The following is a 15,003-nucleotide window of genomic DNA, read 5'->3' as shown; positions in this document are numbered from 1 at the left end:
AGAGCAGAGACGAGTTCAGCTCCCACCTCCTGCTCCGGGGTTTGGCCAGGACAACCTGTGCTCTGGCAGCAGCGGGGGTTAGGACGGGTGGGAGATGGTGCCTTGACCCCCCCCACTAACATCCCTCTGCCCAGGACAGCTGGCAGGGAAGGGGGACAGCGGTGCTGCAGCCTCCCCCCCCTTGCCATCAACATCTGGGTGGACTCAGTCCGGTCTCAGCCCCTTTCTCCAGCACAAAATCCAGCTGGACACACGTCCCGGCAGCTGGACGGACACCGACACTGGCACAGCGGGAGAGGTGGGGGAGGTCACCCCCTTCCCACATCAGCGTGGACTTTGCTCGGCTCAAGCTGACTGTGAAACCCCACGCCGAGACCCCTCTGGAAGGGATGGATTAGCAGGTTGGACATTTGGAGAAATTGTTGCTGAGGCAGAACAATTAGAGAGGGACTATGGACCGGACATTCGGAGATGTTCTTGCTGAGACGGGATAATTAGAGAGAGGATACAGACAATAAAGAAGATTTTCACACTTAACTTTCCTTGTCCAATCAATTAGGTAATAACAGAGTTATTCCATACATCTGCTTAAGGAGGTCCCTCCTCCTTCTGACTAAAGGTAATTTTAAAAGCAGACCGATGAACTCACACCCATAATTGTCCCAAGGTTGGGAAAACTTGGGAGTAATGCAGTGAAAAGGGAAGAATCAGATCAAAAGGCAGAAAAAAGTATGCTTGATAGTACCAAACCCTGGATAGGTTTGAGGCTAAACATGCATATTGTCTTAAAGCTAAACTATACGGTTGCCCATAAGGAGATGTGCAGTTGGACTAATAGTCATCACTATACTTACTGACTTAAGATATTAATTCACGATGTCTGAGTCTAATTCTTTTCCCTGCTTCAGAAACAAAGACACTGTACCCAAAGCAGTGCAGGTTTCTAGAAGCAAATTTCACACAGCATCCCCACTCTCCTGGCTTTCTCGCCATGGCTCTTATTTTCCTTTTCAGCATCAGCATCTAAACATCTGGGTCGTGGTGGAGCTTAGAGCTGGAAGCGACACAATATAGTGAGAAAGGATGTTTTTGTGCCATTTCCAACCTTCCCAGAACAGAGAACTTCAGAAACCCCTGTACAAAGGCTCCTTTCTTCCTCTACTCTACTTTGAAAAGATGGGTGAAATCCTCAGTTATCTGCCTATACCAGGGTTGTACAAGACAGAGACGATCAAAAAGGAGGGGGAAGGAGGCGACGAAAAACACAGCCAAGTGGTTTTTGATTTTTTTGTTTGTTTGTTTTAGCTTCTTTTGGTTAAAACTGCAGTTTTGGAGCAACTCCAGCCTCCTCTGTACTTGGAGAAGATGGAGGATCTGAGTGATTTACTAAAGATCCCTACTGACATTTCAATTCTGGTTTTTGCCCCATACTAAAATTTCAGTTTCTTGCTGAAATGTTGAGTCAGAGCAAATCTGGGGGGCTTTTAGAGAAGCTTCACTCCTCAGCACATGCCGGGTTCAGGTGGCCATCAATGCTGGTTGGAAAAACCAGTCCCTCCGAGCATTCCTCCCCACCAGCCAAAAGCCCTGGGTGGGCTCAGTGGGCACCAAGGCTGGATCAGGAACGGGGGCAAGGAGTTGTCCCGATTTCCCTCCTCCATCCAGAAAGGCTTGTGAAAGAGATTAAGGATCATGAGTAGGGTCTCCTCAAACTCTGCACCCAAGGGTGAGGGTGATGCTCAGCTCGGTCCCCTTTCTCCCACCCATCTGGGTGCTCCCAAGGGTGTTGCACCTGCGGGACGCACCCAACGCCGACACCAAAAATGATGTGGGTCCTGCTCCCCTCCTCTTGTCCCCTCCTGGGACGAGAGGTTATGCTGGCTCCGTATGAGCTCAGTTTTGAGCCTGTTCGGGAGGGGGCTGCCAGATGGAGCAGCGCTGCCAAGCCCGATGCAATGCGGTTGTTTCGGGAGGTGGAGTCTGTCTGCGGAGCGCTGGCCTGCGAGATGCATTGGCCGGCGCTCAACTATGTCCCTGTGATCTTGACCGAAGGAAGCCCGACGTTTTACCTCCTTCCACAGATCCCCGCAGCTAATCCCCAGCTGCCCGGGAGCAGACCTCCATTTTCCTGCTAGCCTCCAGTTTAGGAACTGGATCCTCTGTGCTTCCCCCCAGCCCGCTAGCAAACACTTGTGCAAAGCAGCTTGTCCTCAGAGGGAAAGCCCCTGGCCTGCTCTCTTCCCCTCCATTTTCACTCCTGCGTTGCACACAGAAGCCAGTGGAGAGCTGATCAGCAAAGTCCTGCTCTGCCTTCCTCCTCCCAGCGCTCATCCATCCTCACGGGGCTCCGGCTTGCTCCCTTGGTCCTCGGAGGCTGAGCTCTGCGTGCCCCCGCAGCCTCGGGAGGGCTCCCAGCTGCACCCCCTCTGCTCCTTCTCCCACCTCGCTCTCTCTCTTGGGGTATAATCCCCTGTCGAGAATGCTTGGAAACACCAGGTTTTATTGCCATACGAAGCTGCATCCCACAGCTGCTTAAAGCATCAACCAAACAGCATGAGCAGTGCTAAGGAGAAACGGACGACATGGATGAAGGCACCCGGGCTGAGCTTCTTACTGCTCAGAGCATCCTCACAGTGGTACCCGTGTGTGTAGAGCCGGCAAAGCATCCCCATCGCAGCCCAGCCCCTGCCAGAGCTGCGGGATAGTCCCCAAGGGTGCGGGACCCCCGGCACATCCCTGGAGCAGCTCAGAGAACCCGAGCAGGGCGGTTTTGACCCCATTTCGCAGGAGACAGCACCGCACACACCTCCCTGCCCAGGGCAGAGTGGCCGCATGGCCTCTGCCTGCAGCAACACCAGGTACCAAACCGGGCAGGGATGCAGAGAAGGGCAGCGAGCCCCAGCCCCGTGGCTGCCTCAGCACACAGAGCTGCCAATTCCCAGGTACTGGAAAATCAGGTGACGTCGCTTTTGCAGCACATCCCTTTTTGCAGGCGGCCCGAGAGTCAGAAGAACATATTTTATCATATACATAATCTCAAAGAAAAAAAAAAACAAACACCCTCATCTTCTAGATTCCCAGACAGTACACTCAGCATCCTCATGCTACTGATGTAATCCTGGAGGAAGGTCCCCTGGGCTGAGCCTCACTAAGCCGAAGCTGTACCGAGCCCTCGGCTTCAGGCCCTCGCCTGCGCACGGAGGTGGGCCAGTCTCCCCACAGCCCCTCGGTGCTGCGCTGCTGGGATAGCCTGGGCATGTTTTATGGACCCGTTTATACACTTGTTGAGTGTCTAAGTTCACTCTGCACCCACGGGGAACATTAATAGCTCAGTAAAGCTCTTTGCTAATACTATGCTTGCTGTCCTTTGCATTCAGCTGCAGTAAAAATTAGCCAGGAATAAAAGTGACATCATAATAAATAGGAATAAACCCAACACAGCAGATTCCTTAGGTAACTCTGCATAAGCAGGTACCCACCTTCAACCCTGAAGACTTTACCGTTAACTAAAAGCAACTGCAAGTCAAGCCCTGAGCTGAAGTACAACAAGTGAAACACAAGATAAGTCAGTGGCGTGACGCCAGGGTGCATATTTGACCCAAATTGCTTAAACTACAGCTGGTTGAGTGATTCACTGCATCCAGCTCCACCAATGGGCCTGGCCTGGCTCTCTGTTTGTGACTTGTCTCCGGAGAGACGGAGGGTTTCTTTGTTTTGTTTGTATGAATGCCTTGGTTATTCAGGGAACCGTGACACACGCTGTGGGAACATTGGCCGGCTGCTCCTGGAGAAGATGCACATGGTGGATCCATATTTGGACCTGGCTGCTCGGCTCCCCTGGGACCTCTCCTGCTCTCGCTTGACCTCAGGAGCATCACTCACGTCTTCGTGTGACCCATAACTCTACCCTGCTCCCCAGCTCACCTGGCACAAGGAGGGCTAAGGCCAAGAGAGGTCTACGTGATGCGTGGGGTGTGTAGATGGAGGAAAATGTAAGGACTTGGCTGGATCCCAAGCGTCCCTCGAGCCCGGAGTCTGGTCTTTGATGGACGGATCCCACTGGAGCACCAGGAGGGAACAGACACCGTCAGGGGAACCCGAAGCTGGAGAACACCTCTGTGTGCTTAACAGCCCTTGGTGCTTGCTCTGCCTTGAGCTCCTTGTGCCCACCTTGAAGGAGGTGGGTGGCACGGAGTGGGGCACCTGGTCTACCCATGGGGAGGCAGACTAGGGGCACAGAAGGGGCTCTGCACCCGAAAACACGCACCCGAAGGCAGGTTAGCCCCATACGGACTCAGGCATAGGAGAAGTGCTGGGAATCTCCCCCCGTACCCCGTCTCCCCACCGCACGGTGCCTCCTGCCACCCTGCCCGGTCGTGCTGTCTTTAAGCCGCTTGAGTTGGAGAGGGGAATATTAAATAAACAGAGCCAGGCCCTCGGCTGCCCAGCTGCGACTTTCCCTCTGTGCTAAAGGGAAACACGCCCCAAATACTTGAAATACAAAAATCTCAACCTGGGATCAATTTTTTTTCTTTTTTGAGCTAATTTGTGGGAAGAAAAATCTGCCCGACTTTAGCAGCAGGCAGAGGAAGGAGATGCGAACAATTAGATACCATCTGAGCGGCTTTTTTTTGCCCTTCCAGGCTGAAATTGGCTCCTTTTTCCCAATGAACTTTACATAATGTGGAGTAGTGCCTTCAAGGGTTTTGGAAATACCAAACACAAATATATTCAGAGCTGCTGGAGTTTCCCTGTATCAGTAATGCTGTCCCCGGGCTGTGGGATTCCTGCCCCCCGCACCACGAAATGTCCTTAGTGACAGATTTACACCAGGACCATCTGCAGTCCCTCCTGGGGGTGAGGCACAGACCAAGGCATCCTTGCTCCTTTGCCTTCCAAGCACGTTTTCCAACAGAAAAACACCTTTTTCCTCAAAATGGGAATTTCCCCAGGAAGCAGCCGAGGTCAGCGAAACTCTTCCTTTCTGCTTTGCCATTCGAACCACCTACAAATGCACATTTCATTTTCGTGGTCGGTAAAACTAGAAGCCAACCCAGCATCCCTGCTGCGATGCTGGCCATGATGGCAAAGCCTTGTCCACCCCGTCGGACGCCGCAGAGCCTCCCTGACGGCTTTGAAGCAGTTTGGGCTTTGCCGTGACCACGGATATCGGGGTTAAGTCCCAACAGGTGGGGATGGAGGGGAAACCCAAGATGTTCACCCCATCCAAGTGTGGCCAGAGCAAGGTTTTAGGGCTCATGAGTGGGGCTCATGGCTGTGGGTTGAGCAGAAATGGGGAGGTGGGCATGGCGGTGAGCCTCAGCATCCAGCCTGACTCCAACTCCATCTAATTTTTTTGGGGACAGACACACAAACCGTCCACCACTTTGAGACGGGCTCAGCCTTGCCCCGGCAGAGCATAGCTGCCTTCCAGCCGCTGGGGCAGCAGATGGCAAATTGACATGAAAAAATGCTGAAAATGAAAATGCAACAAAATGCTACACTGTTGCCTGTCCCTTTCGATTCAGTTTTTGGTCAACTAAATTGTTATTGAATAAGGCAAGCTGCGTCAAAAATGTACTTTAATGAAGTGCAGCAGGGGCTCTGGCATTATTTCCCAAGCTCCACTAAAGGTTTTAATCCCCCGGCTCGCTAAGCCACTGCGCGACATATGCTTTAAAGAGGATATTTTTTGCTCCCTGGTATTTCACGCATGTTATATTTTAAAGACTGCTGCCAGTTTAGTTTAGGCCCAAAACATTGGTGTCACTTGGGGGATGGAGGGGCGGGGGGAGGTGGTACTTCACCAAAGTGATTAAAAATAATCCCAGAGCAACCTCGGAGGAGGGTGACCTGCCACCACTGCATGGCACACAGCCTGAGTCCCCTCGTGTCCCCGCCAACAAGTCTGGAGGTGTCCAAAAAAATTTGGGAGGGGTCCGAAATTGTGGGGGGGGAGGGGAGTGATGAGCATCCTCCTACCCAGCCTCACCCTCCGGCCCAGTGCTGATCTGGCCACTGAGGATAATCCCAGGGGACTCCCCAGGCACCAAGAACGGACTTCGCTAATTAGTCCTGGCTTATCTCAAGCAAACTTTCTGCTCTGTTTGGTTAAGACCGGCCTGGAGTGACTAATATCTGCAGCAGGGAGGAAAAGCCCTCCTGGCATCTCTCTTCTTGCCTGGGAGAGCCTCGCTCGGGGAGATATTAAAGGCTTTTGTTTCCAGGAGCTGTCAAAACCCTCACCTTTCACAAGCACTAAAACGGCCAAGGGAAAAAATATATGCGAGTGGAATAATAATTTTTAACTCATAAATTTGAGCTCGTAAATCAAGGATTGACGGAGCAGTCGTTGTAATGTCTCGTGAGTTAACATTCGAGGTTTTCTTTCACCTGAGGAAAAGGAAAAAAATACCCAAGTCTCTGCCCTTCCACTCCAGAGATTGCTATAAATCACCTTAATGTTACGCTCTTGCTCTTAAATAGACCAAAAGCATGAGCGTGGGGAACAGATAGTGAAACTGGGTAATTTAGAAAGTACAGTACTGGGAAGAAAGCTTTTTTTTTAATTAAAAAAAAAAAACCCAACAGACCCAAACCATTCCCTCTCTGCTTTTAAAAGCAGAGGGCAAATCCTACACTCCAAGAAACACATGCCTGGGGACTGAGGCCAAGCCTTGGTCCTAGTCCTGCCACGGTGCTGAGCTCGCCGAGGGCACAGGGACAGCTTGGCTGCCTCTGGCAAACTGCGGACCAGGCCTGTCTGTCTTGAATTGAGGAAAACAAGAGAAAATAGAGGGGCGAGGAGAGAGGCGTCACGCACGTGTGTAAGGGAGGGATGGAAAGGGATAGGGGTGGCGCTTGGGTTGAATGGAGAATCCGGCCACCCGATGTCCCCATCCATCCTCCGCTGAGCTGGGAACATCACCGCGACACGTGCCGTGATGGCAGACGGAGGCACCCACAGCCGCCCACCACTGCGAAACGGAGAGCAGCACGTACCCAAACTGGGGGCACTCTACCCAAACTGGGGGACCCATCGCACCCCAACTGGAGATGCAGCGGCTGCGCAAGATGGGAGGCAACAGAAGAGGAGCCCACCCCGGCCACCCCGCAGAGGGGACATCTGCAGAGCTGGGGCCGTGACCCACCTGCTGATGAAGTCCCACCACCCCAGCTCCTCTACTGGGAGGGCTACAGTGGGAAGTAGGGAACATGATGGGAAAAGATGGAGTGGAAAATAATGTGCAGTTGGGCACTGAGCTGTGTCCACATGCAGATTCTGACTCACCCAAAGTTAAAAAATGTTCTTTTTTTTTTCTTTTTCCCCAGGATTTCCTATGATTTTACCTGTTTTGGATAAGAAGGATAAAGCTCAGCAGATCTGAACCTAGTATCCCACATCCAGAAGGTGCTTTGACCCTCACCCAGAGGTCCTCCCACCTCCCTCACCGCTGCGCCCTGTCCAGCCGAGAGCAGATCCCCCTGCTCCCACCCAGGGCTCTGCAGGGCCAGCAGCCGCGGGGGGCTCCAACCTAAAGGATCGCTGCCACCCGTCCCCAAACCAGCAGCGAGGAGCCGGCGTGGAAGATGCCGAACGGACAAGGTGTTGGGTCAAGGAGGCTGTGGCGGAGCGCGGGGAGGAGGAGGAGGAGGAGGAGGAAGGCATTGGCATGCAGAGCACAAGTGCGTGCGTGGCACTCTCCTCTGCCTAATCCGGCGGGTTCAAAGCAGCCGGGTGGTGCCGGGCACAGCTGCGGCGTCTGAGCTCCAACAGGTGACGGCTCAGCTGTCCCCCTCCCCAAGGGGCTGTTAAATCTGGAGGGGAGGAAAGGGGGAGGAGGCTGGCGTGGGGGCCAGCGGGTCCCCACCGCTTCGGCCGGCTCCGTCCTGCCCTTGGGAAACTGCCCGCATCTCCTCGGTGGCTGCGTCCATCTTCGTACGGCTCCCTCCCCTCCGTGCCCAGCGGGACGGCACATCGCGGTGGGATGGGGGACGGCTGCTGGGAGGTATTAGTTGTGCAAAATCCTCCTAAAAAGTGCTCTGGCTTGCTGGGAAAGGTGGGACCGACCTGTTCTGTGTGGTGCTGGTGGTGTGGAGTCGGCGCTGAGACCCCGCATGCAGCGCCCGGTCCCCCTCCAGCACCCGGTCCGCTGCCGATGCAGCCGGGGACGGGACGGAGGAGCAGGGAGAGCAGCCCGGGGACACGGGTCAGGGGCAGCCCTTCTCACCCCCAGCCCTGGGCAAATTCCCCTGGTAAGGGCTACGCTGCAGGAGGCGTCGAACGGCCCCTCTCTGGGAAATATTTTATCCCATCACTTTTGTAAAACCCGTTCGCAAACAGCATCCTTTAGCGTGACTGCCCCCGGTCCCAGTGCATCCAGCAGCAGGACCAGGAGAGGCCTTTTGGGCAAATCCAGCCGAGCCTCTCCGTGTCCAGTGAAGCCAGAGGGATTTTTATTTCTGTTTCCAACTGTCTGGTTCCTCCCCAGAGGCTGCACCAGCAGAAGAGACCATCTGCCACCAGCCAGGTCAAAACGCAGCGATGGGCAGGGGAGCGTGGCAGAAACACTTGCGCTTGCTCAGGGCATCCTGGCCAAAATCCACATCCATAGCAGCCGGCGGTCACCGCCGGGCTTGGGCTGGGACAGTGGCGCAGGCAGAGAGGGTCACATCCATACTTGGCCTCACGAGAACTCCAGCATCCCGCAGCGATCCCATCCCCACCATGAAGAGACGCCCAAATTTCCCTCATTTGTATACGGAAATAACAAAGCGTGACCTGGAATATTTCCCCACCAGCTGCAGCTAGGCACGACTGGTCAGATAAACGGCTCGCTCGTGTCCCGCACCCAAGAAATATCGATTAAAATACTAGAAAGTACCCGAACATCGATTTCCCATGGGCGACCGTGCAGGTGCGGGGGGCAGGTCCGTGCACCCCCCCATCCCGCAGAGCCGCCGGCATCACCAACGACCCGCTTGAGTCCTCATTAAGTCACTCGAGCCGCCATCGTCTGAGCAGCACCATTATTCATGCAGGCTCCAGACCCCGTTCCCCACTGTTAATTTCTACTTATCTGCATATTTTATTGAAAATTAAAATCCTTTTGCATTTTTCCCAGGGCTCGGTTGTGAACGATCTTTTCTCGCAGCCCTACTTGACTCCAATTAGTTGGGATAACAAAGCTGCCGCTGTTGGAGGATTATTGACAAATGCTCAACGAAAAAAATGGCAAGAGAATAGTCTATTAAAATGACAGCTTTTTAAGCCTGGAAACAAAACCGCCTGGCAATTAATAGTGCTGGGCAGGCATGGAAAATACCAATCCTTAGTTTTTTTGATGGCATTTCAATCGATTAGCCTGCTCGAGCCACTACTTTGTGTCTTGCTTCTCTTCGTTAACTGACGGGTCACCATCAGTATCCCTCGCCGAGCGCAACGGGAGCATCCATTCCCCCTCAGGGACCACAGGGACATCGGCACCAGCCACGGCTCCGCGACAGGAGCCCAGGGAAGCCGGGAGCATGGAAATACATCCCGTAAAGGAGCGGCAGCCCCTGCCCTGCCTGCCCAAGGGGACGCTGCCCGTTTCCCAGGCCTCGTGCTCGCGCTGAGCTGCCCGTAGATACAGTTCCCATGGGCGCCCGTCGGCGCCGGCGCTGGGCTCCTGCCCCTAAAAACCTGCTCGATGCAGCTGCAACTGTGGCACAAAAGGACTGAGAAGCATTGAGAGCAGCACAACTCATTCACTGATAACTCGTTAATGGCGTTTCATATTTTTTTTTCCCTGGCATTTTTTTTTTTTTTTAAGAAAAAGAATAGGGGGGTAAAAATGAAGCATACTTGATAAAGGGCAGTAAGTGTTATCCCTAAAAAAAACCACCCCAAAAATAAAAACCTCACAGAGCTTTTTTTCTTTCATAGGTGGCTCGGACAGCTGCCTCTTTAAATATTAATCAGGGGCTCATTGATATGCAAATATGGTAAGAGGGAATAATGCTCCTGCAGCTGCGCAGCCCCCAGCAGCCCCGGCTGAGTGTTGGCCTCCTCTCCACCATGAATGGAAATATCTGAGGACACAGGTGCAGGGAGCCGACCGCGAGCAAGATCCTGCTTAATAAGGTAATTTGTGAGCGATGCTCTATAGAGACGAACCGGAGCAATCTTTTACCACTTGACAGTATCTGACCACTAAACAAGGTGTTAATCTTATAATTGTGGTGTTGACTGTTCCCTAGCACAGCGTTCCTGGCCTTTTGCCCTGACACTTGGCCAGTTAAAATCAACTTAACTGACAGGTCGGACGCGCGCCAACCGATTGGCGATAAATTATTTATTGTTCTATTTCCAGAATAACAAGTAAACAGGAAAGACAGGGCATCCCACAGAGAGAAAAACCAGTTTGCATACGCATCGTTGGACCGAGTCACGTTGCTCCGTGTGGCCGCCCCAGTCCCCCGTCCCCCCCAGGGCCATGCCGAGTGGCCGCGCTCCCCGGCTCTCACTTCTTTCTGCCGGGATGGTGACCACATCCCATCTTGCAGGAGCAAAGCCATCTCCGTCGACAGGTCCGGTGGTGGCATCCGTGTCCAGGGACCTGCAGGTGGGGCTTTGGGGTGGTCACCCCCTGTTCCTCATGCAGCTCCTGATACCCACTCTCCTCTTTGGTGAACTGGGGGCCAAGAAGAGAGACCAGAGGCAACGTCAGAGCCTGCCGTGGACATCACTGTTGGGTGTCTGCTGGCTCCCGCTGCTAGACCGAGCAATGACCGGGGAGGTGGACCAGGTCAGGGGTGGGAAACGTGAGCTCCCCAGCCTGGGGACCTCAGCCCATCGCTGTGTCCTTGCTCTGAGGCCACCCATGCTGCTGCGGTGCCCATGGTGGGGACCTTCAGCTGCTGCAGGAGAGACAACTGGGAAAGGGAGTCAGAGCCTTCAGCAGCATTTCATGTAACCAGAGCCAGTGGAGTTGGACACCCATAAGTACCCGTAGGGCTCAACTCACGCATTTTGCTCTCCCCTGTCATTTGCTGTTAGCGTAGGTGGGTCTACAGACCTGGGAAAGATGGTAAGGAAGAGCCTCCATGAGCACACCAAGGAAGGCACCCTCCGTCACCACCCAACATAACCCAGCGTGCCGCACTGCTGGTTTAAATGCTCATACCCCCTTGCCATGCTTCTTGGGAAGGGATGCCCTTGCTGCCTCCCGCTCCCACCTCTCGGGGCAGAGCTGGCCCCGGGGCACGGCTCATTCCTCGTGCTAACAGGCAGGACCAGCTCGATGGATTCACGCTGGGGCCTCTCCATCCCACACGGGACCCAACGGACGCATCCTGCCCTTCTATAACAGCAAGAGGAAACAAGCTCCGAGGCTGCAGCTACAATACCCGCTGTCGCAGAGTATTTTTAAGATTTGCCTCCTGCGGTTGCCGTCTTCCTTTTCCCTGCCAAGCTTCCTCGCCCGGGCTCCTGGTGATGAATGACCTCGGCCGGGTACCACCGGTACCAGGCGTACGCAGCTGCGAGGCTTTTTTCCCCGGCGGGTGCTGCAGATGGCTGCTCCGCCGGCGAGCCCACAGCTGCACGCTCCCTGCTCGCCCCTCCGCAGCCGGCGTGCGCCCGCGCCACAAAGGGACAGAAAACGCAATTAATTAGAGAAAAAAAAGAGCGAGCGGGAAGGGATGCTGGGATGTCGCAAGGAGTCGACCAAAGCCACCCATGGCTCGCCCTGTGACCGGCACGTCCGGCCTCGCCGCGGCTGGCTCTGGATTTGGCTTTGGCACGTCTCCGGTACCGGGCGAGCGCTCAGATCGGCAGAGGGGTCTCGGGGCAAGGGTTGTCCGCACGGTGTGGTCATTCCCAAAGGAGCTGAAGGCCTTCCTGGAGACAGGCAGAAGCACAGCTTCTCATCCTTGTCTTCTGACTCAAATTCCGACTTTTCCGCTGGTGGTTCTTGGCCTCCGGGTCCCACTCAAGGGGCAAAGCTCAGCTCCTGCTGCGCTCCCTTGCAGGCAGGGCTGGATGTGGCTGCTACAACCTTTGTACATACGTGGGTGCTACAACTGCCGTAGGTACAGGCAGCATCTCCCCTCCGTCTGGGGACAGACGAGATCATCTCAAAGACTGAAATCATATAAATTCAGTCACCTTTGAATTTGTTTAAAGTTTTGCAAAACCTTCTTAGCCTGTATAAAAGTTACTTTATTCCAGGAGATAAGAACAATTCTACCTAGCCTTATAGATTGGCCTTTTGTTTCCAAAGTATACTTATCTGCCTTAGTATCTCAGCAATTGCATTATTATTGATTATTAATCATTAATGAAAAATTACTACTACTAATTATTGTTATTTTATATACAAGGGATTTGCCTCCTTCAACACTTTATTGAAAGCAAAACTGGATCTATAACCTGGAGGATGGAGATCCCACTTTCCCACTTAGACCCCTCGTTCCATCACTTCGGGGCAGCAGTCGGCTCTTGAATTCGGCCCAGGAGACAAAGATTAATTTGCCAACTAAATCTGTCAGCCCTGGGGCAGCACCCAGGGTTGCTCATGCCATAGTGGCAGGGTCAAGACCCCCAGAGCAAGACCCATCTTGCCTTACAGGGGCTGCCCACCCTGCAGATACAACACCCATCCCTCCTGTTTGTTGCCGCTTTCTTAAAAGCACAAAACCTTTGCAGGGCTACGCTGGGGTCCTCAGCTGAAATAATCCCAAAAGGGCCAAACCCCATGAAGCCGGAGCTGCTCTGGAAGGACGGAGTTTATGCCAAGGGACTGCCGGGCCAGAGAAGGATGCGGCTGTGCCGACACCAACCGCTCCTCTGGCTGTGCCGGGACCATGCGCCGGCGCAGCAGGCAGCTGCTGCAAAGGTATCTTTTTACCCTGAACCTTGTTAATGAACAAAAGCTTAGGAGAGTGTGGGCGGCTGGGCTAGACGGAGAATAAACAGGGGATTAGCGGTGCATAGCCCCCAAGCGAGGATCGGGCTCGTTTTTTCCCCTCGCACTTGAAACCCAACTCCTCGCTGCGGCAGCGGCCGGTCCCGCACCAGCCGGGAGTGTTTCTTCCCCTCCCGATGCTGCAGCCGTCCATCGCTCGCTGGGCAAAATCAGCTTTTGCAAGAGTTTTTATGCTGGCTGGGCAGCTAACCCTTGGGCTTCTGGTTTTTGTTCTGGGTTTTTTTGTGCACGTGGAAAAACAGAGGCCAGGCGATGCCTCAGCTGAGGTGCATCTCTGCCCAGCCTGCCTGCATCACCTCCCGCTCGAGCAGGGAGAAAACTCCGGCCATGCTGGGAGAAACTCTCTAATGTTCCTCAAACAAACCCACACAATCTGCCTGCCGCCACAGCATGGCCTGGTGCTATACGACCTGTGAAAAGGGGAAAAAAACCCCAAACCCACAGGGAAAAACAAATTGCCCGTCTCACCCACCCACGCACGTACACGGGGAGCTGCAAGGTGAGGGCACAGAGCAATAAACAGCTCGTTCCCAGCCCGGCCGGCACGGGCTGAGAAGCGCTGCCAGCCTGGTGGCGATGGACATTGTGCGTGTGCTTTATAGGCACGCCATAAAAATAATGCTTTGTGAAGGATATATAAGCATCCAGGCCAGGCAGGGCCAGGCAGCTGGGAGCTTGGCTGGAAGAAGCGCAGGCAGCGGGACCCGGCCAGGCGAATTGGCATGACGTGCTCCGGCAAAGGGGACGCTGGTGGCTGCTGTCCCTGTGGCATGATGTCCTCGTGCCACCTCCAAAGTAAGCCTGGGCCCAGAGCGCCTGCAGGATGCCTCGCTTTTTGCTTTTTTTTGCTTGTAAATCTCTCCCTTTTAAGCAGGAAAGGGAACGAGTGCGTGGGCAGAGCAGCCCTTCCCGGGGAGCTGCTCCATCTCAGAATGGATGTTTGCTCTGGATGGGAGCAGTGAGCAGCTAGGGCTTCTTGTGGGGTGGCAATGACTTAAAAATCCACTTGAAAGCATCAGGCTTCCCCTTCAGAAACAGCTCCAAACTGAAAAGACTTGAAACGATGCAATCCATGCTTTTTTCCCCTTGTAAAACCAAACATTTCATCTTAACACAAGGGGGAAAAAAAAAGCCATTATTCATTTGAACTTTCCTCCCTGGAAAACGATCTGGCAAATGCCCCGTTCTGCAGAAACACCCAAGCAAACCCAGCGTGACCCATCCTGCTGCTCATCCCCCGGCTCGCCCGCAGGGTTTCTGGAGCTGCCGCATCCCCGGGGCAGCCACGCAGGCAGGGGACGGGCAGCACTGCAATGCCGGGTGGGATGCTCAGGTTGCTCCTTCCCGAGGAGCCATTCCCCCGGCGAGTGCTCCCTGTTTTTGGCCCAAAATGAGGTAAGGCTTTGCACTAGACTAACACTTAATAAATGCTCGCATGAATTAGCAGAACATGACATTGTGCAGCCCGGTTCCCAACTGCGAGCTGCCAGCCCAGGCCAGGACCGGTGCTGCAGATGTGTGTTCCTGGAAAATGGAAGGCCATATGGTAAATATTGGAAAAAAAACTCTAGTATATACATCTCTAAATGCTTTTTCAGCTGATCAGATTTTACTTGGTTAATCAAAGTTCATGTGATAAGCAGCAGAGCCCCGGGGATGCAGAATACCCAGGTGCCGGTGTTCGGTCCCATCCCTCTCGCCTCCCCTGAGAGCATCTCTCCTTACCCCGAACATGTGCCCCGGCACGGGTAAGGGTGCTCTGGGCTGAGGCTGCCCCAAATAACTGACCGAGATCTCCTGGCTGATTTTGCAGGGACAAAATGATGCTCCTCAAAGTAAGGATCAAAAAATACCCATTCAGCCCCAAAGCGCGGCATGCCTCCGTGTTCGTCAGCCGAACACTAGAATTTCCTCCTCTATAAAGCTGGAAAAGTATCCAGTCCAGGTCGCTCCATGCTCTATAACGAGCAATTATTCCTTTCAAAAGTGAAATGAAATAAGAACCATTCCCATAATCACCTACTGGATTTTA

This window comes from Haliaeetus albicilla, chromosome 22 (genome assembly GCF_947461875.1).
Source record: "Haliaeetus albicilla chromosome 22, bHalAlb1.1, whole genome shotgun sequence".
Taxonomy (NCBI): Eukaryota; Metazoa; Chordata; class Aves; order Accipitriformes; family Accipitridae; genus Haliaeetus; species Haliaeetus albicilla.
The sequence above is the reverse complement of the archived record's forward strand: the minus strand, read 5'-3'. Positions refer to the sequence as shown.